This window comes from Tachyglossus aculeatus, chromosome 22, assembly GCF_015852505.1.
Source record: "Tachyglossus aculeatus isolate mTacAcu1 chromosome 22, mTacAcu1.pri, whole genome shotgun sequence".
Taxonomy (NCBI): Eukaryota; Metazoa; Chordata; class Mammalia; order Monotremata; family Tachyglossidae; genus Tachyglossus; species Tachyglossus aculeatus.
The window spans coordinates 43,302,682-43,328,411 of record NC_052087.1 but is presented as its reverse complement, the minus strand read 5'-3'; the positions used below and the strand labels follow the sequence as shown (position 1 = coordinate 43,328,411).

Here is a 25,730-nt window from a genome sequence, read left to right as displayed (position 1 = left end):
GCTCAAGAAACTATAAAGGGGATATCATCTATCTAGCCCAGGGCTGAACACCTAGCATGTGCTTAAGAACCCCATAATTATTCTAATAATTAGGTTACTTGGATTGCACACAGTTACAATAGGACATTGTCCTGGCTGAAAATATCAGTCAGGTCAAGAGGGATACATTTATGGGTGAGAGTGGCCCAGACTGGGTCACAGGATTGTAAGCTCCTTGAGGGCAGGGAACATGTCTACCAAATCTGTGGCCCCCTCCCAAGTGCTTAAGGCAGTGTTCTGCACACAGGAAGCCCTTGATAAATTCCAGTCATTCATTAACTAGATGGCAGACAGTGTTCACCTTAGAAATCCATCCTTCTCCCCACTCCCCACCCCGCCCCATGTGAGCCACCATTTCCTAGTATCTTCAGATGCTCTTTTGTTTATGGTCCACGACTCAACCAGGGGCTTCCTAAACCACCTTTGGCTTTCTGGTCTGTTTTGTTGCCCCAATTCTCAGGTGTGCATTTCTAGCTGACCGTGTGTAAACTTCTTGAGGGCAAGGGTCAATCAGTCAGTGGGATTTATTGAACACTTCTGTATGCTGAACACTCTACTAAGTAAGTACTTGGGAGAGTACACTACAACAGAATAGGTAGACATGTTCCTGGTACATACTAATTGTTATACTCTCCCAAGTGGTTAGTACAGTGCTTTGTCCACAGAGTGGGCTCAGTAGATGCAGTCAATCGTTTGGTGGATCAGTCAGTTGTATTTATTGAGCACTTATTGTGTGCAGAGCACTGTACTAAGTCCTGGGGAGAGTACAATATAGAAATACAACAGACAAATTCCCTGTCCACAACAGTCTAGATGGGGAGACATACTTAGTACAGTGCTCTGCACAAAGTAAGTGCTCAATAAATATGATTGAATGAATATAAAAAATTACAAATATGTACATAAGTGCTGTGGGCCTTGTCGGGGGCGTGTGAATGTAGGGAGCAAGTCAAGGTGACGTAGAAGGGAGTGGGAGAAGAGGAAAGGATGGCTTAGTCAGGGAAGGCCTCCTGGAGGAAATGTGACTTCAGTAAGGCTTTGAAGGTGGGGAGAGAAATTACCCATTGGATATGAAGAAGGAGGGCATTCCAGGACAGGGGTGAAAGTTGAGGATGAGATAGATGAGATCGAGGTACAGTGAGTAGTTTGGCAATAGAGGAGTGAAGTGTGCAGGCTGGGTTATAGTAGGAGTGTAGTGAGATGTGGTATGAGGGGGCAAGGTGATTGTATGCTTTAAAGCTGATGGTTAAGAGTTTCTGTTTGATGCAGATCACCAGGCATTGAACATTATTCTGGCTGTTAGTGGCTTAGTGTGAAGGCCTCCCCAGCTTCTGGGAAACACAGTCATCAGTGGTGTGGTGCCTCGTAGAAGCAAACCCCCTCCTCTGCTTCGGCTCCCCTTCACATCCTCCCCAGAAGATTCTTCAATCAGTGGTATTTACAGAGTGTCTGTGGTGTGCAGAATACTGTATTTTGGTATTAGTGGTATTTGTTAAGCACTTACCATGTGCCAAGCACTGTTCTAAACACTGGAGTAGATACTAGTTAATTAAATTGGACACAGTCCCTGTCCCACATGGGGCTCACGATCCAAGTAGGAGGGAGAATAATCTGTCGTATTTATAGAGCAATTACTCTGTGTAGAGCACTGTACTAAGCACTTGGAAGAAGTAGCATGGCACAGTGGATAGAGCACAGGCCTGGGAGTTAGGAAGGCATGGGTTCTAATCCTGGCTCTGCCACTTGTCTTCTGTGTGACCTTGAGCAAGTCACTTGACTTCTCTATGCCTCAGTTACCTCATCTGTAAAACTCGGATTGATACTGTGAGCCACACATGGGACAGGGACTGTGTCCAACCCGATTTGCTCATATCCACCCCAGTGCTTAGTACAGTGCCTGGCACGTGATAAGCGCTTAACAAATACCACAATTATTATTATTATTATTACAACAACAGAAATAGCAAACACATTCCTTGCCCATAAATAGCTTATGGTTTAGAGGAACAGTTATTGAATCCCCATTTTGCAGTTGTGGGAATTCAGGCACAGGAAAGTTAAGTGATTTGCCCAAGGTCACATAGCTGATAAGTGGTGGAGCTGGGATTAGAACCCAGGTCCTCCGACTCCCAGACCTATGCTCTTTCCTCTAGGCCATACGGCTTCTCCAGAGTATGCTTGGGTGAGAAGCATACGACAGAGCTGGTAGGTATGACTCCTGCCCTTATGGAGCTTACAGCCTAGTGGATTTGGTGAGAAGTGGCGTCTCTTTGGCGGAGGGGCAGAGAATACTGAAAAGGAGTTGAGACCCAGTGGTTAGGCCCAATAATGGTTTCAGTGAAAATTGTGAGAAATTGTTTGCAAATATTTCTCACCTGTCAGGCTCAGTTCTCTAAGATATCCAAGATGATTATTCCAAGCTCAAGTACGGTGATTATCCATGAGGTGATTAGTGAGACCTGTTTTATTTATCAGTATCACTGTGGGAGATACCTGAGAAAGTTCATCATGCTTTCAGACATTTCCCAAATACTCAGGATTCAACACAGAAGTTTAGTTTATCAGTCATTCAATTAATGACATTTGTTACCAATCAATCATTTTGAGTGCTTCTGTGTGCAGAGCACTGTACTAAGCTTTTGAGAGAGTGCAATGTAGCAGAATTGGTAGATATATCCCTTGACCACAATGAGCTTACAAATAAAACAGTTATAATAGCAATGAAATTCTGAGCACATGTACCCATGTGGCAGGACATTCAGCAAGCCTACCAGGGTGTCCCAGAAAGTACAAGGGGAGAGAGAGTCAGAGAGTCAGTCAGTTGTATTTACTGAGTGCTTACTGCATGCAGAGCACTGTACTAAGCGCTTGGGAGAGTACAATATAACAATATTACAGATAAATTCTCCGCCCACAGTGAGCTCACAGTCTAGAGGGGGAGACAGATAATAAATTACAGATATTTACCTAAGTGCTGTGTGGCTGGGAGAGGGGATGAATAAAGGGAGCAAATCAGGGCAATGCAGAAGGGGTGGGAAAAGAGAAAAGGAGGGCTCAGTCAGGGAAAGGCCTCTTGGTGGAGATGTGCCCTCAATAAGGCTTTGAAGCAGGTGAGAGTAATCATCTGTTGGGTGAGGAGGGAGGGCTTTCCAGGCCAGAGGCAGGATGAGGGTTTGAGGTCAGAGGCAAAATAGATGAGATCAAGGCACAGTGAGTAGGTTGACCAGAAAGGGGAAGGGGAGGGAGGGAGAGGGAGAGAGATGCACATGCATACCAGGATTCCCTCTCTTGAATGTAAGAGGCTTCACCCAGCTTATTGATTGATCATGTCTCCCTCTCAGGTGGTTGGGGACTGCAAGGTTAAGTTTCTTCCTACTGCTTCAGGTGCCTCCACCTCCAGTAGGGGCCTATATATCGTCACAGCCAGGCCCTGCCACCATCAATCTCAAAATGGTTCCTAGCTTACTGTTTTCAACCTGTCTCTACAGACTCTGTTGTAGTCTCATCAAGCACTTAGTACAGTTCTCTGCACACAGTAAACTCTAAGTACTAATGATTACTTGACTGATATGTCCATTGGAGGACTGGTACCCGGGACGTATCATTCCAGGTGGCCCTTGCTGTTTTTGCCCCCAGTTTTTGACGTCTGTGATATCCGAATTCCACTTATTCATCTATTCTCCGGTCTTCTGGTTCCAAGGCCAGAAGCTTCTGGCTTTCTTTAAGCTGAGTATTTCACTGTAAAGCTGATTGTTACCACTAGAGGGTATACTGGTTCTCTTTGTTGATCAATAACACTGCCCCAATAGTACTGTAAGTGAAATTAGCTTTTGACTTTCATCTTTTCATTCAATCCATCAATCGTATTTATTGAGCGCTTATTTTGTGCACTATACTAAGCGCTTGGGAGAGTAAAATATAACAGAGTTAGTATACACATTTCCTGACCACAAAGAGCTTACAATCTAGAGGGGGAGAGAGACATTAATATAAATAAATCAATTACAGATATTAATTCATTCAATCGTATTTATTGTTAATAATAATAATAATAATGGTATTAAGCACTTACTATGCGCCAGGCACTGTTCATTCATTCATTCATTCAGTCGTATTTATTGAGTGCTTACTGTGTGCAGAGCACCATACTAAGCGCTTGGAAAGTACAATTCAGCAACAGATAGAGACAGTCCCTGCCCAACAATGAGGGCTCACAGTCTAGAAGGGGGAGACAGACAACAAAACAAGTAGACAGGCGTCACAAACAGTTGGTTAGATACAAGATATTCGGGTTGGACATAGTCCCTGTCCCATATGGGCCTCACAGTCTTAATCCCCATTTTACAGATGAGGGAACTGAGGCACAGAGAAGCTAAGTGACCTGCCCAAGGTGACACAGCAGACAAGTGGTGGAGTGGGGATTATAACCCATGACCTCCTGACTCCCAGGCCCATGGTCTATCCACTACGCCACGCTGAGCAGTTACCATGTGCAAGGTACTGTACTAACCACCTGGGAAAGTACAATAGAACAAATATATACACAAAGTTCTTAGAGGCGGAGGGTGGGATGGAAAAAAGGGTGTAAATCCCAAGGCAAGGGTTCCACAGGAGGGAGTGGGAGAAGATGAAATGAGGTCCTAGTCAGGGAAGGCCTCTTGGAGGAGATGTGCCTTTAATAAGGATTTGAAGGTAGAGAGAGTTGGCTCTGAAGAGGGAGGGCATTCCAGGCCAGAGGCAGGATGTGGGCGAGTACTCAGCAGAACTAGTTAGGGATGAATATTTAGGACTACCCAGACCAATTGAGGCCAGTGAGCTCTGCAGATTAGTGTTTTGTTCCTGGCAGGGTCAGCTGGATGGTGGGAGGAATCTGGATGGTAGTTGTCCCCTTAGGAGCTCATCACATGATTAGGGGCGGACCTCCCCTCCCCCCCACCAGTGGTCCTAACTGTTCCTCTCTACTGCTCTAACTTTTTCATCGTGGACTGCTCACCCACACCTCTCTTCACTTTCCCAATACGGTCATACTGAATCTCCTGCCTACACAGGTGTTACCTTGAATTTCATATGTTTACCACCTTTTGTTCATTTTAAACCTACCACAGTGGGGCCTAGCGGGAAAAGCTCGGGGCTGGGAGCCAGAAGATCTTCTAGACTGTGAGCCCACTGTTGGGTAGGGATCATCTCTATATGTTGCCAACTTGTACTTCCCAAGCGCTTAGTACAGTGCTCTGCACACAGTAAGCGCTCAATAAATACGATTGAATGAATGAATGAATGAATGTATGTTCTAGGCCCAACTCCACCTCTTCCCTGCCGGGTGACCATGGGCAAGATGGTCGTTATGGGCAAGGAATGTTTCTGTTTATTGCTATATTGTACCCTCCCAGGCGCTTAGTAAGTTGCTTTGCACACGGTAAGCACCTGATTACCTTGTATCCCCTCAGCGCTTAGAACAGTGCTTGGAATGTAGTAAGCGATTAACAAATGCCATCATCATCGTCACTCAGTAAATATGACTGAATGAATTAATGAAAGGTCTGAGCCCCAGTTCTCACCTCTGTGAAATGGGAGTAAGATAATAATAATAGTAATAATTATGGTATTTGTTAAGTGTTTACCATGTGTCAGGCACTGTATTAAGCCCTGGAAGATCCCTGCTTTCCCTCCCTCTGTGAGCCCCATACGGGACGAGGACTCTTGTCTAATGTGATTATCTTGTATTTTCTCCGGTACTTTTAGCATAGTGCTTGGCACATAGTAAGTGCTTAATGAAATCCCTTACTGTTATTACTACCCCACTGAAGCTTGAATGGGTATCTCAGGAGAGACTAGTGATGAGCTGATTTCCAGACACTCATAGCAGATTGAGTCCATAGGCCAGTCTCAGGCTGCCCAGACTCAGTCATTCAATCAGTCAGTGGTTGATTGAGAAGCAGCGTGGCCTGGTGGATAGACCGCAGGCCTGGGAGTCAGAAGGATCTGAGTTCTATTCCTGGTTCTGCCACTTGTCGGCTGTGTGACCTCGGGCAAGCCATTTCACTTCTCTGTGCTTCAGTTCAGTCATCTGTAAAATGGAGATTAAGACTGTGAGCCCCAGGTGGGGTAGGGATTGTGTCCTACCTGATTAGCTTGTATCTACCCCAGAGTTTAGTACAGAGTATGACACATAGTATGATATCAGTGGTATTTATTGAGTGCTTACTGTGTGCAGAGCACGGTACTAAGCGCTTGGGGGTGTACAGTCTAACAGAGTTGGTAGATATATTCCTTGCCCACAGGGTCTCTCCAGCCCAGGCTCTGGCCAGCTCCGGACTTCTGGGTGGCCTCCCCTGCCAGGCAGGAAGCCAACCACAGAAGCATCCAAATGGTCCCTCATCACTGACCCGTGACGTGCCTGCTCCCAGAAAGACACCAGAAAAATGCCGAACAGAGAAGCTGATTGAGCAATGGGGGCCAGGGCCTGCCCTCGCTCTTGGAAGCTCTGAGGTAGACTAAGAGCCACAGCCTGTGGAGAAGGAAATGAAAGTCTCAGACTTTGGCTACCTGGGTAGCAGGAGCCAAAAACTTTTTTTATGGAATTTGCTAACTGCTTACTATATGCCAAGCACTATACTAAGCACTGCAGTAGATACAAGCTGATCAGGTTGGATACATGAGATCCAGCTCCCGCCGGGAGGCAAGGAGCTTGAGAGCCATTGGTTCTGCCCTGGTTGCCCGACCCCCTGAAATTCCTCTCTGCTTGCCACATGCGGTCAGCCAGAGGAGCAGAGCATGGAAAATCCAGGCCGCTCCATCTCAGGGCATGGAAGAGTGACAGAGAAATCAATCTCTGTGCAGCAGTGGGAGTCCTGTTGATGCTTAATAAACCGTGGGTAATAGCACGTTCAGTGTCTCTTCTTTCATTTATCGGCCATGGTCGGGACTCGTTGCTCCCCACCCATGCAGTTGAGGAGTCCTGCGAGGGGGGAGAGCAGTGGCTGGAAGACCCAGAGGGCAGTGACAGGCAGACTGGCCAGGTCTGTGGGGCCCTCTGATTCAAAGGCAGAGACCCTCAGGTGTCATCTGGCAGCACAGCATCCCTCCCCTTTCCCTGGAGCAATACTGTTCTATTGTACTCCCCCAAGTGCTTAATACAGTGCTCTGCACATTGTAAGCACTCAATAAATACCTGACTGACTAACAGAAAGTGGGGCCCTCCCCATTGAGGAGCACAATTTCAGCTGGTAAGAAGGGCATAGCTGGGAGTGCTCCGGCTTGCCAAGTCACTGCTTGAGAAGCAGAAGCAGTGTTTCATAGCGGACAGAGCACAGGCCTGGGGGGTCATAAGGACCTGGGTTTTAATCCTGGCTCCGCCACTCATCTGCTGTGTGACTTTTGGCAAGCCACTTAAGTCTCTGTGCCTGTTACCTCATCTGTAAATTGGGGATTAAGACTGTGAGCCCCATGGGGGACAACCTGATTACCTTGTATCTACACCAGTGCTTAGAACAGTGCTCGGCACATAGTAAGCACTTAACATACCATCATCATTATTATTATTATCATTACCCCGGCTCTGCCACTTGTCTGCTGGGTGACCTTAAGGCAAGTCACTTAACAGCTTTGAGCCTGTCACCTCATCTATAAAATGGGGATTAAGACCACAAGCCCCATGTGGGACATGGACTGCATCCAACCTGATTAGCTTGTATCTACTGTGAGCTTATTGTGAACAAGGAATGTGTCTTTTTATTTTTGTATTGTACTCTCCCAAGTGCTTAGAACAATGCTCTGCTCACAGTAAGCTCTCAAATACGATTGAATGAGTCCTCACTAGTGGTTAGTACAGTGCCTGGCACATAGTAAGCACTTAACAAATGCCATTAAAAAAATGGGGTCACCTGCTGAGGCTGAGGATGATAGATTATGATTATATTCATTAAATGCTGGGGGAGATGACACCTGATAATTAGATCAGACACAATCCCTGTCCCACAAGGGTCTCAGAGTCGACTGGGTGTGGGGAACAACTATCTTCACTCCATTTTGCAGATGAGGAACCTGAGGCCCCTGCTCCAGGAATCCACTTTGGGGGAAGATGGTAGCCCAGTCAGAAACTGTTTCTGATTGAGAGCTGCCCAGACTCAACTTCTCTGACCAGTCTCTCCAGCCCAGGCTCTGGCCAGCTCTGGACTTCTGGATGGCCACCCCTGCCGGGCAGGAAGCCAACCACAGAAGCATCCAAATGGTTCGTCGTCAGTGATGTGATGTTCAGGGAAGCATTGCAGGATCTGTCTGTGCCTGTGCCCAGAAAGACACCAGAAAAACTTTGAGCAGAGGAGCTTATTTACCAATCAGGGCCAGGGCCAGCCCTCCCATCAGAGTAGTTAAGTAATAATAGTTATAATAATAATGGCATTTGTTAAGCACTTACTGTGTGTCAAGCACTGTTCTAAGTGCTGGGGTAGATGCAAGGTAATCAGGTTGTCCCTCGAGGGGCTCGCGGTCTTAGTCTCCATTTTACAGTTGAGGTAACTGAGGCACAGGGACGTGAAGAGACTTGCCCAAAGTCATACAGCTGACAAGCGGTAGATCTGAGATTAGAACCCAGGACCTCTGATTCTCAAGCCCGTGCTCTTTCCATTAAGCCACACTGCTTCTCTGTGACTTGCCCAAGGTCACACACTGTTGCAGGTCAGTTAAGAGCTGACATTAGAACCTGGATCTCTCGGTTCCCAGTTATGTGCTCTTTCCACTTTGCGCCCAACTTCCCCGTGCCCCCATCCATCATCAGTGCTATTTGAGCAATTACTGTGTGCAGAGCGCTGTACTAAGCACTTGGGAAGGAATATGGCAGAGTTGGTAGACACCATCCCTGTCCACTAGCTTACAGTGTAGAGGGGGAGCGGATATTAAAATAAATAACAAGTTTGTATGTAAGTGTCTGAGCCTTCCCTCAGATGCTTCTTGGACCCTCAACTGTTACTCGTGGATGCGGGGAGGGGGAGGCTTTCTGCGGGGAGGAAGGAAACAGCTGCTAGGGTCTGAACAGGGAATCCAGAGGGAATGAGAAAGAACCAGTTTCACCCATGAAAAGCCCCTTTGTCTCATTCTATAAATGACAGATGCCAATGCTTGCCCTGGGCCAGTAGTCACAGCACCAGGGAGGCGGCCTATCCCCATAATTCCACAAGATTCAATTCCTTCATCTGCAAAATGGGGATGAAGATCGTGAGCCCCATGTGGAACATAGCCCCAGTCCAACCTGATTAGCTTGTGTCCACCCCAGCACTTACTACAGTGCCTGGCATATAGTAGGAGCATAATAAATACCATTAAAAAGAAAAAAAGGTTCCGGCACTGGCATTTCATTTGTTTGGAATGGCAAAATATGAGAATTCCCCTGTGAATCTCAGATATTACTCTACGGGGAAATGGTGAAGCCTCTCTGGCGTCCCCTGGTGGGTAGAGTGTAAAACTGGCTGGGGATTTGCCTTGTTCATTCATTCATTCAATAGTGTTTATTGAGCGCTTACTGTGTGCAGAGCACCGTACTAAGCGCTTGGGAAGTACAAGTCGGCAACATATAGAGACGGTCCCTACGCAACAACGGGCTCACAGTCTAGAAGGGGGAGACAGACAACAAAACAAAACACGTGGACAGGTGTCAAGTCGTCAGAACAAATAGAATTAAAGCTTAAATGCACATCATTAACAAAATAAATAGAATAGTAAATATGTACAAGTAAAATAGAGTAATAAATCTGTGCAAACATATATACAGGTACTGTGGGGAGGGGAAGGAGGTAGGGCAGGGGGATGGGGAGGAGGAGAGGAAAAAGGGGGCTCAGTCTGGGAAGGCCTCTTGGAGGAGGTGAGCTCTCAGTAGGGCTTTGAAGGGAGGAAGATGTCCTTGTGGACACTGCCTGGGCTTCAGGGGGGCCTGCAATGGTTTCATTCAGTTGTATTTATTGAGCGCTTACTGTGTGCAGAGCACTGTTTCAGGGCTCTTGGGGCTGACCAGGGGTGGCCATGGGGAGCCACAGAGTCTCACTTGAACGTGGAATGAGCTGGAATCTTGTCTTATGTCATTGAGTCATCTTTGACCCATAGTGACTCCATGGACACAGCTCTCCCAGAACACCCAACTTCCATCTGCAGTTGTTCTGGTAGTGTTCATAGAGTTTTCTCTGTAAAGATACAGAAGTGGTTTACCATTGCCTTCTTCCACACTGTAAACTTGGATCTCTGCCCTAGATCCTCTCCCATGCCGCTGCTGCCCAGCACAGGTGAGTTTTGACTTGTAGAAGATTGCCTTCCACTCGCTAGCCACTGGCCAAGCTAGGAATGGAATAGGTAGGCCTCTGCTTGATTCACTTCCCGTAGCTGAGAATGGTAGCATACTGGAAACTCTCCAGGTGCCATCCTGAGAGGGTGAGCTGGAATAGGATGAGCCCAAGTGGGGCGTGCTGGCGGGTGGGGTCCAGAGGGATGTTAGGGGAAGCAGCATGATGTAGTGGATAGAGCATGGGCCTGAGAGTCAGAAGGTAATGGGTTCTAATCTCAGCTCTGCCACTTGTCTGCTGTGTGGCCTTGGGCAAGTCACTTCACTTCTCTGGGCCTCAGTTACCTCACCTGTAAAATGTGGATTAATAATAATAATAATAATAATGATAATAATGGTGTTTGCTAAATGCTACTATGTGCCAGGCACTGTACTAAGCGCTGGGGTGGATGCAAGCAAATCGAGTGGACACAGTCCCTGTCCCATGTGGGGCTTACAGTCTCAATCCCCATTTTACAGATGAGGTAATTGAGGCACAGAGAAGTGAATTGATTTGCCCAAGGTCACACAGCAGACAAGTGGCGGAGGCAGGATTAGAACCCAGGTCCCTCTGACACTCCCCCACACCCCGCCCACCTCCAGGATGGTGCTGTAGCCCCTACACCAATCTGCTTCTGACTCAGCCTGAGATTGATTAAGACTGTGAGCTTCACATAGGACAGGGACTGTGTCCAACCCCATTTGTTTGTATCTACTCTAACACTTACTACAGTGCCTAGCACGTGTGTGACTTTGGACAAGTCACTTAACTTCTCTGGACCTCAGTTACCTCATCTGGAAAATGGGGATTAAGACTGTGAACCCCACGTGGGACAACCTGATCACCTTGTATTCTCCCCAGTGCTTAGAACAGTGCTTTGCACATATTAAGCGCTTAACAAATGCCATCATTATTAGTAGTAGTAAGTGCTTATAAAATATCAAAATTATTGTTATTATTTCTATTATTATTGTTAGGAGCTGCTAGGAGTCATGGCAAGAAAGAAGTAGAAAGATATGCCTTTCCCCAGTGGAAACAAGGATGTTTGAGACTAAGAAATGCAGCAAAGGGGATGCAGACTCCCCTACCACAATCCCTGGACCTGTGGGGATGAGGCTGAGGATGATGGAGGCCCAGAGAGGTTAAGTGACTTGCCCAAGGTCATTCAGTAGGCCAGTGGGAGATCCAGGACTTGAGCTCTTTTCTGTGCATTTTCCACTACCCACCTCAGTACCTCACCTGACATGCAGATAAAGTTGCCTGGCACTCCATTTTGTGCTTTTAACATGGCCACAGATGTACATGCTGAATGATTCTGTTCTCCGGGTTTTTGTGATTGTTACTCAGACCTTGCAGTCCTCAGCCCACCGATGGGAGCTTTCCATTTTGGACTGGAAAAGGCCACTAATGGCTTGAAGCGGTGTTCGAAAGGAATCTCAGTGCTCCAAGGTTGAAGCAGAAAGATGGTTTTCTCAAGGGGTCAAGAGGGGCCAGGGGCTCCTCTTCAGAGGCTAGATGTTCTATGTCTTCCATGTGTTTCTGCATATTTTATTGTTTCAATTAATCAATCAGTCGTATTTATTGAGTGCTTACTCTGTGCAGAAAACTATATTAAGCGCGTGGGAGAGTACAGTGTAACAGAGTTGATAGACACATTCCCTGCGCACAACGAGTTTATAGTCTAGAAGGAAAGAAAACAGAAAGACGTCAGAGTATGTAAGATTTATCAATCAATGCTACTGAGCACTTGTTTTGGGCAGAGCACTGTACTAAGCACTTGGAAAAGTACAATAAAGTAGGTAGAACACATTTGTGCCCTAGAGGAGCTGACAGGGCTTAGGTGCTTAGGTGAAGTGAAAGTGTTGATGTGGCAGTTGGGAGGAATATGATATGACACATTAAGCAGGGAAGACTTCCCAGGGGAGGGGTGGTTGTAGAAGGGCTTTGAAGATGGGGAGAGTCATGGTCTGTTGACTGTGGAAGAGGGGGAAGCTAGAGGAAGAGGGAGGGCTGAGCAGGAGGTTGGCAGTGGGAGAGATGAGAGTGAGGCCTGTTTTCTGCCCACACTGTCTGGTGGTTTAAGCTGCCCCCAGCAAGCGCAGGGGAAGAGGGTATGGGTGCAGCGGTCTGCCCTGCAGGCCAACACTTCTTGACTGACACTTTTCCTTGCCTGCCTCCCTCCTCCCTCCCTCATTTCCTCTCTTCCCTCCCTCATCCCTCCCTCTTTCTTCTCTCTCCTCCCTCCTCTCTCTCCTGCTTTCCCTCTTTACCACCACCACCCTCCTTCCCTCCCCCTCTCCTCCTTCCACCCACTCCCTTTCCTCCTTCTCTCCTCTCTTCCCTCCCTCCTTCTTCCCTCCCTCCCTCCCTCTTTCTTCCCTCTCTCCTCCCTTCCCTCATCTGTAAAATGGGGAGTAATAATAATGATGGCATTTATTAAGTGCTTACTATGTGCAAAGCACTGTTCTAAGCCTTGGGGAGGTTACAAGGTGATCAGGTTGTCCCACGGTGGGCTCACAGTCTTAATCCCCATTTTACAGACGAGGTCACTGAGGCACAGAGAAGTTAAGTGACTTGCCCAAAGTCACACAGCTGACAATTGGCAGAGTGCTGACTCCAAAGCCTGTGCTCTTTCCACTGAGCCACGCTGCTTCTCTAAGACTTTGAGCCTCATGTGGAACAGCCTGATTACCTTGTATCTACCCGAGTGCTTAGAACAGAGTTTGGCACATAGTAAGCGCTCAACAATTACCATCATCATCATCATTATTATTATTCCCTCCCTCTACCCCTTCCTTCCTTATTTCCTCCCTCCCTTCTTCCCTCTCTCCATCTCTCCCTCTCTTCTTCCTTCCCTCCCTCCCTTCCTTCCTTCCTTACCCTGACCCTGCTGAAGACTCAGCCCTGAGCCCAAAGAGGTAAAGGAGGGTGGCTCCGTTCTTCAGAGAAACATCCAGACCAATAATACTCATGATTGTGGTTTTTGTTAAGCACTTAACTATGTTCCAGGCACTGTACTAAGCCCTGGGGTGGATACAAACGAAACAGGTTGGACACAGTCCCTGTCCCACATGGGGCTCACAGTCTTAATCTCCAATTTACAAATGAGGTAATTGAGGCACAGAGAAGTGAAGTGACTTACCCAAGATTGCACAGCAGACAAGTGATGGACCTGGGATTAGAACCCAAGCCTATGCTTTATTCACTAGGCCACAGATTGATGACAAAATGGACGCATGTTTTACTCTGGGAGGGCAGAGAAAAGTCAGATGAGCAGCGGTACCCAGTGGCTTTGAGGTCTTGGGCTTCTTTTTCCCATGCAGCCCTCCCCTCCTCCGTGAGACGCTCGGGCATCCGAGAACCATCTGGACTTGGGCTGGACAGTGTCCGGAAGGAACAGCCGAAGAAGAGCCCCACCTTGCAGCTCTTAGAACGGTGCTTGGCACATAGTAAGCACTTAAAAAGTACCATAATAATAACAATAATAATTATTAATTACACTAATAATTATATTATTATTATTATTATTATTAATCCCAGCCTGGCAATGAGAGGGCACTCCCAATTGGTGCTTCCCAGTGGTTTTAGAGGGAAAAACCATGGGCTGGGATCATCTCCAAATTTAGCCTTTAGGGTCTGCAGGGAAATCAGGAGGGAAAGCGAATGACAAAGATCACAGGAGAAGCCCCTTGAGGCCGCAGGAGGGAGCCTTCTTGATGAAACTGGGCCAAGCTCCCCATGGGCCAAGGAACTTCTGATTAGCCAGCAGGAATCTGGGTCTGGGTGAGTGAGGGGGTGACAGAAACCGGGGAGACACGTGTGCCTGCTTCCCGCCAGAATGGTGGCCATTTCTTCATCTCTCCGAATGGGCTGGGAAATGGACAGCCGCATCTCTTCCTGACTAGTTCTCCCATTAACCTCCCAGAAATGCCGAGCCATCAATCAGTCAGTGGTATTTTTTGAACTCTTATTATGTGCAGAACACTGCACATAATAATCTTGGGGGACTACAACAGAATTAGTGGACATTCCCTGGGCATAGTGATCCGGCGCTGTCAACATTTGTGTATATTTGTACATATTTACTATTCTATTTATTTTATTAATGATGTGTATATGTCTATAATTCTATTTATTTTGATGGTATTGATGCCTGTCTACTTGTTTTGTTTTGTTGTCTGTCTCCCCCTTCTAGACTGTGAGTCTGTTGTTGGGTAGGGATTGGCTCTATCTGTTGCCGAATTGTACTTTCCAAGTGCTTAGTACAGTGCTGTGCACACAGTAAGTGCTCAATAAATACAGTTGTGTCACCCTCAGCATTCACGTATAAAGGTTCATTCAGGTATTTCTATTGACCCCTCCAGTTGTCAATATTTTTATGGTTTTTTATGGTATTTGTTAAACGCTTACTATGTGCCGGCACTGCAGTGTTGTTCAGCGCTTAGAACAGCGCTTGGCATATAGTAAGTTCTTAACAAATACCATCATTATTATTAGTAACCACTAGGGTAGATACAAGCTAAACAGGTTGGATGCAGTCCGTGCCCCACATGGGGCTCAGAGTCTTAATCCCCATTTTACAGAAGAAGCAACTGAGGCCCAGAGATGCGGAGAGATGCTGTGCCCAAGGTGACACAACAGGCAAGTGGGGAACCCAGGATTAGAACCCAGGTTCTTCTAACTCCCAGGCCTGTATTCTTTCCACTATGCCATGCTGCTTCTCTTCCACTACACTGTTAGTCTTTCTCAATTAGAGTGTCAGCTCCTTGGAGGCAGGCAATGAGTCACTTCTTTACTGTGTACTTTCCAAGTGCTTAATACAGTGCACTATCAAGGGGGCACCCCAAAAGTTTGACTGTTATAAGTATTTATGGAGCACCTATGGTTTGCAGAACACTGCACTAAGCACTTGGGAGAGTACAGTAGAGACAGTAGACACAAACCCTAGCAGCATGACCTAGTGGATAGAGCACGGGCCTGGGAGTTAGAAAGTCTTGGGTTCTAATTCTGACTCCACCACTTGTCTGTCGTGGCCTTGGGCAAGTCACTTCACTTCTCTGTGCTTCTCTTCCCTCATCTGTAAAATGGGGATTAAGACTATGAGTCCTATGTGGGACAGGGACTGTGTCCAACCCAATTATCTTGTATCTACTCCAGCACTTAGAACAGTGCCTGGAACATAGTAAGTGCTTAACAAACACCATAATGATTATTATTATTAAGAAGAAAAAGTAGGTGAGTAGGATCATTGCTACCCTCTCAGAATCACATCTGGAGAGTTTCCAATACTCTACCAGTCTCGGCTAGGGGAGGGAGAGTCAAGCAGAGGCCTACCCATTCCATTCCTAGCTTCGGCCGTGGCTAGCAAGAGGAAGGTAATCTGCTACAAGTCAAAACTCACCCATGCTGGGCAGCTGTGGCATGGAAAAGAGTCGAGGGCGGAGACTCAATTGACTGCATGGAAGAAGGCAATGGTAAACCACTTCCATATTTTTACTGAGGAAACTCTATGGATACACTACCAGAAAGCCAGCAGATGGAGGTGGGGTGTTCTGGGAGAGATGAGTCCATGGAGTCGCTGTGGATCAGAGAAGACTTGACAGCATAAGATGAGACAAGGCAAGGATGGTTGCTGGGATTCTGAGGGAAGGGCCGGGGAGAGTGGAACAGGTGTCTAATCTGGGTTCCTTTTTCCTTGCTGAGCTCTGACCCAAGCCCAAGGAGTCCAGGGAGAACCGGAACCAAATCAGTCATTCGTACCTGATTATCTTGGCTCACAGTCATCATCCCCGTTTTACAGATGAGGTGACTGAGGCACAGAGAAGTTAAGTAACTTGCCCAAAGTCACACAGCTGACAATTGGTGGAGCCAGGATTTGAACCCATGAACTCTGACTTCAAAGCCCGGGCTCTTTCCGCTGAGCCATGCTGCTTTGGTATTTACTGAGCACTTACTGTGTGCAAAGCACTGTACTAAGCACTTAACAGTAACAGTACATAACAGTATAACAGACACATTCCCGGCCCACAACGAGCTTATAGTCTAGAGTGGGAGAGATCAATCAATGGACCAATGATATTTATTGAGCACTTACTGTGTGCAGAGCACTGTACTAGAACTTAGGAGAGTACAGGGCAGCAGAATTGGTAAACATGTTCACTGCCCACAACAAGCTTACAGTCTAGACGGGGATGCAAAATTAGTACTAGATGCAAAATAATCAGGTCAGTCAGAGCCCTGTCTTACACTGGGCTCACAGTCCAAGAGGAAAAGAGAGGAGGTACTACCCCCATTTTACCGGTGAGGAAACTGAAGCAGCATAGAGGTTAAAGTGACCATCTCACAAGCCTCCAACCTTGGTGTCATCCTTGACTCTACTCTCTCATTCACCCCACGTAAGCACTTAGTACAGTGCTCTCCACACAGTAAGTGCTCAATAAATTCTATTGAATGACTATCCAATATGTCACCGAATCCTGCCGGTCTCACCATCCCGACATCACCAAGATCCGCCCTTTCCTCTCCATCCAAACTGCTACCATGTTAGTACAATCACTCATCCTGTCCTGACTGGATTACTGTATCAGCCACCTTTCTGTCCTCCCGACCTCCCGTCTCTCCCCACTTCAGCCCATATTTCACTCTGCTGCCCGGATTATCTTTCTTCAGAAATGTTCTGAGTGTGTCACCCACCTCCTCCAAAATCTCCAGTGGTTGCCGGTCAATCTCCGTATCAAGCAAAAACTCCTCACTATTGGCTTCAGAACTCTCCATCACCTCGCCCCTCCTACCTCACCTCCCTTCTGTCCTTCTACAGCCCAGCCCACACATTCCGTTCCTCTGCCGCTGACCTTCTCACTGTGCCTCATTCTCACCTATCCTGTCGTCGACCCCGGCCCATGTCCCATATCTGACCCAGAATGCCCTCCCTCCTCAAATCTGCCAAACAACCACACTTCCCCGCTTCAAAGCCCTACTGAAGACTCACCTCCTCCAGGAGGCCTTCCTAGACTAAGCTCCCCTTTTCCTCAGCTCCCCCTTCCCTCTGTGTCACCCCGACTCGCTCCCTTTGCTCTACCCCCCTTCCCTGCCCCACAGCACATATGTATATATGTACATATCTATAATTCTATTTATTTATATTATTGCCTGTTTACTTGTTTTGATATCTATCTCCCCCCCTTCTAGACTGTAAACCCAGTGTGGGCAGGGATTGTCTCGATTGCTGAATTGTACTTTCCAAGTGCTTAGTGCAGTGCTCTGTACACAGTAAGCGCTCAATAAATACAATTGAATGAATTAAATGAATGAATGAATGAACTGTCCAAACTCACAAAGTAGGGCTGGTGGTACGGCTGGAATGAGAACTCCCAGAAGCAGCATGGCCTAATGGAAAGAACATGGGCCTGGGAGTCAGAGGACTTGGGTTCTAATCCTGGCTCTTCCAATTGCTTGCTGCATGACCTAGGGCAAGTCACTTCTCTGCCTCAGTTTTCTCAACTGTAAAATGGGGATTCAGTCCTACTCCTTCCTACTTGAAGTGTGAGCCCCATATGGGACAGGGACTTTGTCAAACCTGAAAGTCATATTTATTGAGCACTGACTATATGCACAGCACTGTATTAAACACTTGGGAGAGTACAACGTAACAATATAACGATAAACTTGTATCTACCCCAGAACTTAGAACAGTGCTTGACAAATAGTAAGTGCTTAACATGTACCATGAAAACAAAACAGAAAAGTTCCCAAGTCCCTCGCTCTTTCTACTTTTCCTTCTGCCTCCCACATGTTTGAACTTTCTTGTTCAGAACAGTCCAGGGCTTCACGCAATGTTGACAGCAAGCAGCCTGAACTGTGGAATGTATGAGAAGCAGCGTGGCTCAGTGGAAAGAGCCTGGGCTTTGGAGTCAGAGGTCATGGGTTCAAATCCTGACTCCGCCAATTGTCAGCTGTGTGACTTTGGGCAAGTCACTTCACTTCTCTCTGCCTCAGTTACCTCATCTGTAAAATGGGGATTAAGATTGTGAGCCCCACGTGGGACAACCTGATCACCTTGTAAATACTATCGATTGATTGATTGATTGTATCCCCCCAACGCTTAGAACAGTGCTTCGCACAAAGTAAGCACTTAACAAATACCCTCATTATTTATTAAGGTCAGGAGAGAACGAAGTATTCCCACTTCATCCTCTGTGGAAGTCACCACCTCCCACCATGTCCCCTCAACTCTGGATTTTATTTATTTGTTTATTTTATCATTTATGGTATTTGTTAAGCACTTACTATGTGCCAGGCAGTATACTAAGCCCTGGGGTAGATATAAGATAATCAGGTCGAACACAGTCAGTGTCCCATGTGAGGCTCACAGTCTCGATCCTCATTTCACAGGTAAGGGAACTGAGGCCTAGAGAAGTGAAGAGCCTTGTTGAAGGTTATACAGCAGACACACGGTGGAGCTAAGATTGGAACCCAGGACCTTCTGCATTCCAGGCCCATGCTCTTTTCACTAGGCCAGCTGGTGAAGGAGCTCTTCTCTCCTTTTGTCCCTGTGGTCAGCCTGGGTGGGCCCACCCCTAAGTGCTCCCCCAGGCCCATCTGTACCCTGATTGACCAGGTGGCTGCCCCCCTGCCTCATTACGTTGTCGTGAGTTAGGGCCGATATACTGGGAAACTTGCCAGCAGCCCTCACTAGCAGAGTCATTGAGAGGGGTCTCGAAGGCTAACAAAGCCCATGCTTTCCCTCCTCTTCCCTCCCATAGTCCCGCTGTCCCATCCACATCTTCCCAGAAAGCCCCGGGGCCTCCAGGATTCGGGGCAGGGGTAGGCTGAGCTGCTCCTCCTTTCTAACCAACCTCATCCAAGAGCGGTTTTGCAGTTCTGAAACTCAAGGCACGGGAAAACAGGTCAGTCCTGGGAAGTATGCTCTACTAAGTCACTGACCTGGAAACTGGCATTTTCCCCTTCAAAACTTCCCCCTCACTCGTGTCCCTGCCCCGCCCCAGCTTGATGTCCGGGTAGAGAACCGGGCACCACCTCGACTCTCTCCGTCCTGACCTGTCTTACTGCAGTGGTGGAGGAGCCAGAGAGGATGGGGAGGATCAGGTCCAGGCTGAGGTGGGAATTGGAGGGAGAAGTGTGGGGAGACAGGAAGGCACTGAGTCCTCGGGAAGCAGAGATTTTCCACCTCCACAGGGCTCTGCTGCTCCCACTCTGTCTGCAAGGCCTCAGTGGCTGAGTCTTCCTGTCCAGGTCCCCAATTACACCCTCTCCCCTGACCAGCCTATCTCCTGCAAGAACCATTTATCTTGGGGTCAGTAGCAGCCTGGCAGACTCTACTGGAAACAGGAGAAGGAAGAAGTGCCTAAACCATAGCTCTGAAGGGAAAAGAAAATCCAGGGAAAGCTGCTGCTGCAGCAGGTTTATTGTTAGTTGTATTTATTGAGCGCTTATGTGTGCCAAGCACAGTACTAAGCAGTTGGGAGAGTACAGGATAATAATATAACAGACACATTCCCTGCCCACAATGAGCTTACAATCTAGAGTTTTATTTGTGAGCCACCCACATCAACAACCCCATGGAGGTGAGCACCCAAGCAGCCCACCCTCACCCCACCTGCTGCCCTTTCTGAGGAAGGGGAGGCCCGTGTGCAGAATGAGACCACTTGTACATCGGGTCAACCATGATGGTGGTGATTAACAGGTGCCTCCAGGCCCACGGCTCTAAAGAGATCAGAAGTGGCTCCAAAGAAACCAGGCCAGAGGCTTGAGAGAAATATAGTGCCTTCCTCCTCTCCCCCCTATTCCCTTTTCTTTTGGTTTCCATGGGACCCGGAGACTGGGAGGAATGCTGGGTGTTTTCTCTGGACAGGTGTGTGTGTGTGTGTGTCTGTGTGTGTATGTGTTTGTGTGTGTATTCTCCCAGCTGAGAGGTGGGAAGGGGGAATTGGAGGGGCGCACACAACATTTGGAAGGGGAGGGGAGATCCAGTTGGATTTCCTCTTCTGCTGCTCTCCTGCCTTGGAAACAGAAAAACCACAGCTTCTGTGGTCTCTGGCAGCAGAACTCCTCAGCCTCCTGAGTCTGTGGTGGCAGAATCCCTGGGCCCACTGGATCTGGGATGGCAGAATCCCCGTGCCCACTGGGTCATCATCATCATCAATCGTATTTATTGAGCGCTTACTATGTGCAGAGCACTGTACTAAGCGCTTGGGAAGTACAAATTGGCAACATATAGAGACAGTCCCTACCCAACAGTGGGCTCACAGTCTATAAGGGGGAGACAGAGAACAAAACCAAACATACTAACAAAATAAAATAAATAGGATAGATATGTACAAGTAAAATAAATAAATAAATAGAGTAATAAATATGTACAAACATATATACGTATATACAGGTGCTGTGGGGAAGGGGAAGGGAAGGAGGTAAGATGGGGGGGATGGAGAGGGGGACAAGGGGGAGAGGAAGGAAGGGGCTCAGTCTGGGAAGGCCTCCTGGAGGTGGTGAGCTCTCAGCAGGGCCTTGAAGGGAGGAAGAGAGCTAGCTTGGCGGATGGGCAGAGGGAGGGCATTCCAGGCCCGGGGGATGACGTGGGCCGGGGGTCGATGGCGGGACAGGCGAGAACGAGGTACGGTGAGGAGATTAGTGGCGGAGGAGCGGAGGGTGCGGGCTGGGCTGGAGAAGGAGAGAAGGGAGGTGAGGTAGGAGGGGGAGAGGTGATGGAGAGCCTTGAAGCCCAGGGGAGAGGTGATGGAGAGCCTTGAAGCCCAGGGTGAGGAGTTTCTGCCTGATGCGCGGATTGATTTGTAGCCACTGGAGATTTTTGAGGAGGGGAGTAATATGCCCAGAGTGTTTCTGGACAAAGATAAACTGGGCAGCAGCATGAAGTATGGATTGAAGTGGAGAGAGACACGAGGATGGAAGATCAGAGAGAAGGCTGGTGCAGTAGTCCAGACGGGATAGGATGAGAGCTTGAATAAGCAGGGTAGTGGTATGGATGGAGAGGAAAGGGCGGATCTTGGCAATGTTGCGGAGCTGAGACCGGCAGGTTTTGGTGACGGCTTGGATGTGAGGGGTGAATGAGAGAGCGGAGTCGTGGATGACACCAAGGTTGCGGGCTTGTGAGACGGGAAGAATGGTAGTGCCGTCAACAGAGATGGGAAAGTCAGGGAGAGGACAAGGTTTGGGAGGGAAGACAAGGCGTTCAGTCTTTGACATGTTGAGCTTTAGGTGGCGGGCAGACATCCAGATGGAGATGTCCTGAAGGCAGGAGGAGATGCGAGCCTGGAGAGAGGGGGAGAGAGCAGGGGCAGAGATGTAGATCTGGGTGTCATCAGCGTAGAGATGATAGTTGAAGCCGTGGGAGCAAATGAGGTCACCAAGGGAGTGAGTGTAGATTGAGAACAGAAGGGGACCAAGCACTGAACCTTGGGGAACCCCCACAGTAAGAGGATGGGAGGGGGAGGAGGAGCCTGCAAAAGAGACTGAGAAAGAACGACCGGAGAGATAAGAGGAGAACCAGGAGTGGACGGAGTCTGTGAAGCCAAGGTCAGATAGCGTGTTGAGGAGAAGGGGGTTGTCCACAGTGTCAAAGGCAGCTGAGAGGTCGAGGAGGATTAGGACAGAGTATGAGCCGTTGGATTTGGCAAGCCGGAGGTCATTGGTGACCTTTGAGAGGGCAGTTTCCGTGGAATGAAGGGGACGGAAGCCAGACTGGAGGGGGTCGAGGAGAGAGTTGTTGTTGAGGAATTCTAGGTTCCAGCCCCGACTGCCCCAGTCTGCTGTGGGGAAGAGGGGAGGCTAGGGGAGGCCCCTCACCTCAGGGGCAGGCTAAGGTGACTGGGGAAAGCTACAGATTCCTCAGAATTGCTGAGAAGCTAAGAAACATACAAAAAGAAAGGAAGTGAGAGAGAGAGTGGGGGAGGCATGTATTAAGAGATAGAGGTCAAGAGAAATTGAGGGAGAGAAAATGAGAGGGATTAAGGTAGACATTGAGGGAGGCAAGAAAGCTACTCAAAGACATTAAAGGAAAAAGAAACATTGAAAAGAGACATTGAGAGGAAATAGGGAGAGACTTAGCTGGCTTGAAAACTTGCTAGGGGGAGTTTCAAAGATCAAATCTGGTCCCCGGCTCACTGCAGTTAGTAATGATGCTATTAAGTTCTTACTAGTGCCAAACACTGTACTAAGTGTTGGGATAGATACAAGATAATCAGGTCAGACACAATCCCTGTCTCAAATGGATCTCACAGTCTAAGTGGGAGGGAGAACAGATATTAAGCCCCCATTTTATAGATGAAGAAACTGAGGCACAAAGAAGTTAAGTGACTTGCTGAAAGACACACAGCAGGCAAGTGGCAAATCTGGGATTAGAATACATGCCCCTTGAATAAATAGGAGGAAAATAAGAGATTGAGTGCTTTAAATCTAATGGTTAGAAGTTTTTGCTTGATGTGGAGAAAAATGGGCAACCATTGGGGGATTTTGAGTAATATGTGGGTTTTTTAAAAATAATGGTCAACAGTTTTACCTTGATGTGGAGAAGAATGGACAACCATTGGGGGATTTTGAGGAGTGGGGAGACATGCAGAAAGAATTTCAGAAAAATGATCCAGGCAGCAGAGTCGAGGCGGGAGAGATTGGGGGTAGGCTGATGCAGAAGTCGAATCAGTCAGGGAACAAAGGCAGGGAAAGTGTCTGTTATATTGTACTCTCCGAAGTGCTTAGTACAGGGCTCTGCACACAACAGGCATTTGATCAATACACTTGATGTAACTATCTTTCCTCATGTGACTTTGAGAACCTTGGAGAGGCCTGTATGCTGCCCCAGACTCACCCCACCCCAAGCCATGTGTAGTGCCTGCATACAAGGAGGGTGGGGGGATGGGTTATTCCTCCCCCTCCCCACCAATTCAGGTCTGAGAGCTACCTCTGTTTCTGAAGAATAAGGTAACCTTCATTCCCTGTCCTTGAGGGAAATGGCGACCTCCCCCTCCTCTTCTTCCTCTTCCTCCTCCTTGTCCTCCTCCTTCTTCTTCCGTATTTACTGAGCGCTTACTGTGTGCAAAACACTATACTAAGCGCTTGGGAGAGTGTAATGTAACAACAAACAGACACATTGCTGCCCATCACGAACTCACAGTCTAGAGGGGGAGACAGATATTAATATAAATACATAAATAGGTAAAAAATAAATAAATTACAGATTTATTAGTCATGGTATTTATTAAGCAATCATTCAATCAATCATGTTTATTGAGCACTTACCCTGTACAGTGTAACAGAGTTGGTAGACATGTTCCCTGCCACAGCAAGTGGCCTAGGGTGAGTTGTTCTTTTATTGACTAAATTTTTTTTTTAATGGTATTTTTCAAGTGCTTCGTATGTGTCAGGCACTGTTCTGAAAGCTAATCAGGTAGGACACAGTCCATGTCCCATCTTAATCCCCATTTTACAGATGAGGTAACTGAGGCCCAGAGAAGTTCAGTGACTTGCCCAAGGTCTCACAGCAGACAAGTGGCAAAGGCAGGATTAGAACCCAGGTTGTTCTGACTAGATTGTAAGTTCCTCACAAGACTGTAAGGTCTTTGAGGTCAGGGATCATTTCTTTTGAGTTTATTGCATTGTATTCTCCCAAGTGCTCAGAACAGTGAGAAGCAGCATGGTATAGTGGAAAGAGCACAGGCTTGGGAGTCAGAGGTTGTGGGTTCTAATCCCACCCCTGCCCCTTGTCTGCTGTGTGACCTTGGGTAAGTCACTTAACTTCTCTGTGCCTCAGTTCCCTCATCTGTAAAATGGGGATTATTAAGATTGACTTAATATGTCCAAGACTGAACTCCTTATCTTCCCTCCCAAACCCTGCCCTCTCCTTGACTTTCCCATTACTGTTGACGGCACTTCCATCCTTCTCGTCTCATAAGCCCGCAACCTTGGTGTCATCCTCGACTCTGCTCTCTCGTTCACCCCTCACATCCAATCCGTCACCAAAACCTACTTGTCACACCTCCGCAGCATCACCAAGATCTGCCCTTTTCTCTCCATCCAAACCACTACCTTGCTGGTTCAATCTCTCATTCTATCCCAACTGGATTACTGCATCAGCCTCCTCTGTGATCTCCCATCCTCCTGTCTCTCCCCACTTCAGTCTATATTTCACTCTGCTGCCCGGATCATCTCTGTGGAGAAACGCTCTGGGCATGTTACTCCCCTCCTTAAAAATCTCCAGTGGCTATCAGTCAACCTACGCATCAAGCAAAAACTCCTCACTCTTGCCTTCAAGGCTCTCCATCACCTCGCCCCATCCTACCTCACTTCCCTTCTCTCCTTCTACAGCCCAGTCCACACCCTCCGCTCCTCTGCCGCTAACCTCATCACTGTGCCTCGTTCTCACCTTTCCTGCTGTCGGCCCCCGGCCCACGTCCTCCCCCTGGCCTGGAATGCCCTCCCTCCGCACATCTGCCAAGCTAGCTCTCTTCCTCCCTTCAAAACCCTACTGAGAGCTCACCTCCTCCAGGAGGCCTTCCCAGACTGAGCCCCCTTTTTCCTCTCCCCCCATCCCCCCAGCCCTACCTCCTTCCCTGCACAGCACCTGTATATATGTTTGTACAGATTTATTACTCTATTTATTTTACTTGTACATATTTACTATTCTATTTATTTTGTCAATGATGTGCATCTAGCTTTACTTCTGTTTATTCTGATGACTTGACACCTGACCACATGTTTTGTTTTGTTGTCTGTCTCCCCCTTCTAGACTGTGAGCCTGTTGTTGGGTAGGGACCGTCTCTATATGTTGCCAACTTGTACTTCCCAAGCGCTTAGTACAGTGCTGTGTACACAGTGAGCGCTAAATGAATGCGATTGAATGAATGAATGAATGACTGTGAGCCCCACATGGGACAACCTGATTACCTTGTATCTACCCCAGTGTTTAGAACAGTGCTTGGCACTTAACAAATACCATCATTATTATTATTATTATTATTAACAGTGCTCTGCACAGAGTAAGCACTCAATAAATCCCAGCAATTGGTCAGTTTATTGATTGGAATTTGCTCTTGATGCCTGTTTACTTGTTTTGATGTCTGTCTCCCCCCTTCTAGACTGTAAGCCCATTGTGGGCAGGGATTGTATCCTTTTATTGCTGAATTGAACTCTCCAAGTGCTTAGTACAGTGCTCTGCACACAGTAAGCACTCAATAAGTATGATTGAATGAATGAATGAAGATTGTGATGCCATCCCTGAATGCGAGGTCCTTGGAGAAAGACCCTCTTTTGCATTCACAATTCACATTGCTTTGCCTAGCAATGGTCGAGAGGAGGAGGTGGGTCGTCTCCCAGCAGGGCATGCACTTGGATTCATTCATTCATTCATTCATTCAA

At 47.6% G+C, this 25,730-nt stretch overlaps 1 protein-coding gene and 1 non-coding gene across 4 annotated transcripts in view; both read left to right on the top strand.

Moving 5' to 3' along the window:
• TUB (TUB bipartite transcription factor) overlaps nucleotides 1-25,730 on the top strand; it is a 145,187-nt gene that overhangs the window by 29,966 nt on the left and 89,491 nt on the right. The gene's annotated exons all lie outside the window — the stretch shown is intronic.
• Nucleotides 15,600-15,737, top strand: LOC119944253. Its single transcript, XR_005455749.1, has one exon. It is a non-coding gene; the product is annotated as a small nucleolar RNA SNORA7 (small nucleolar RNA).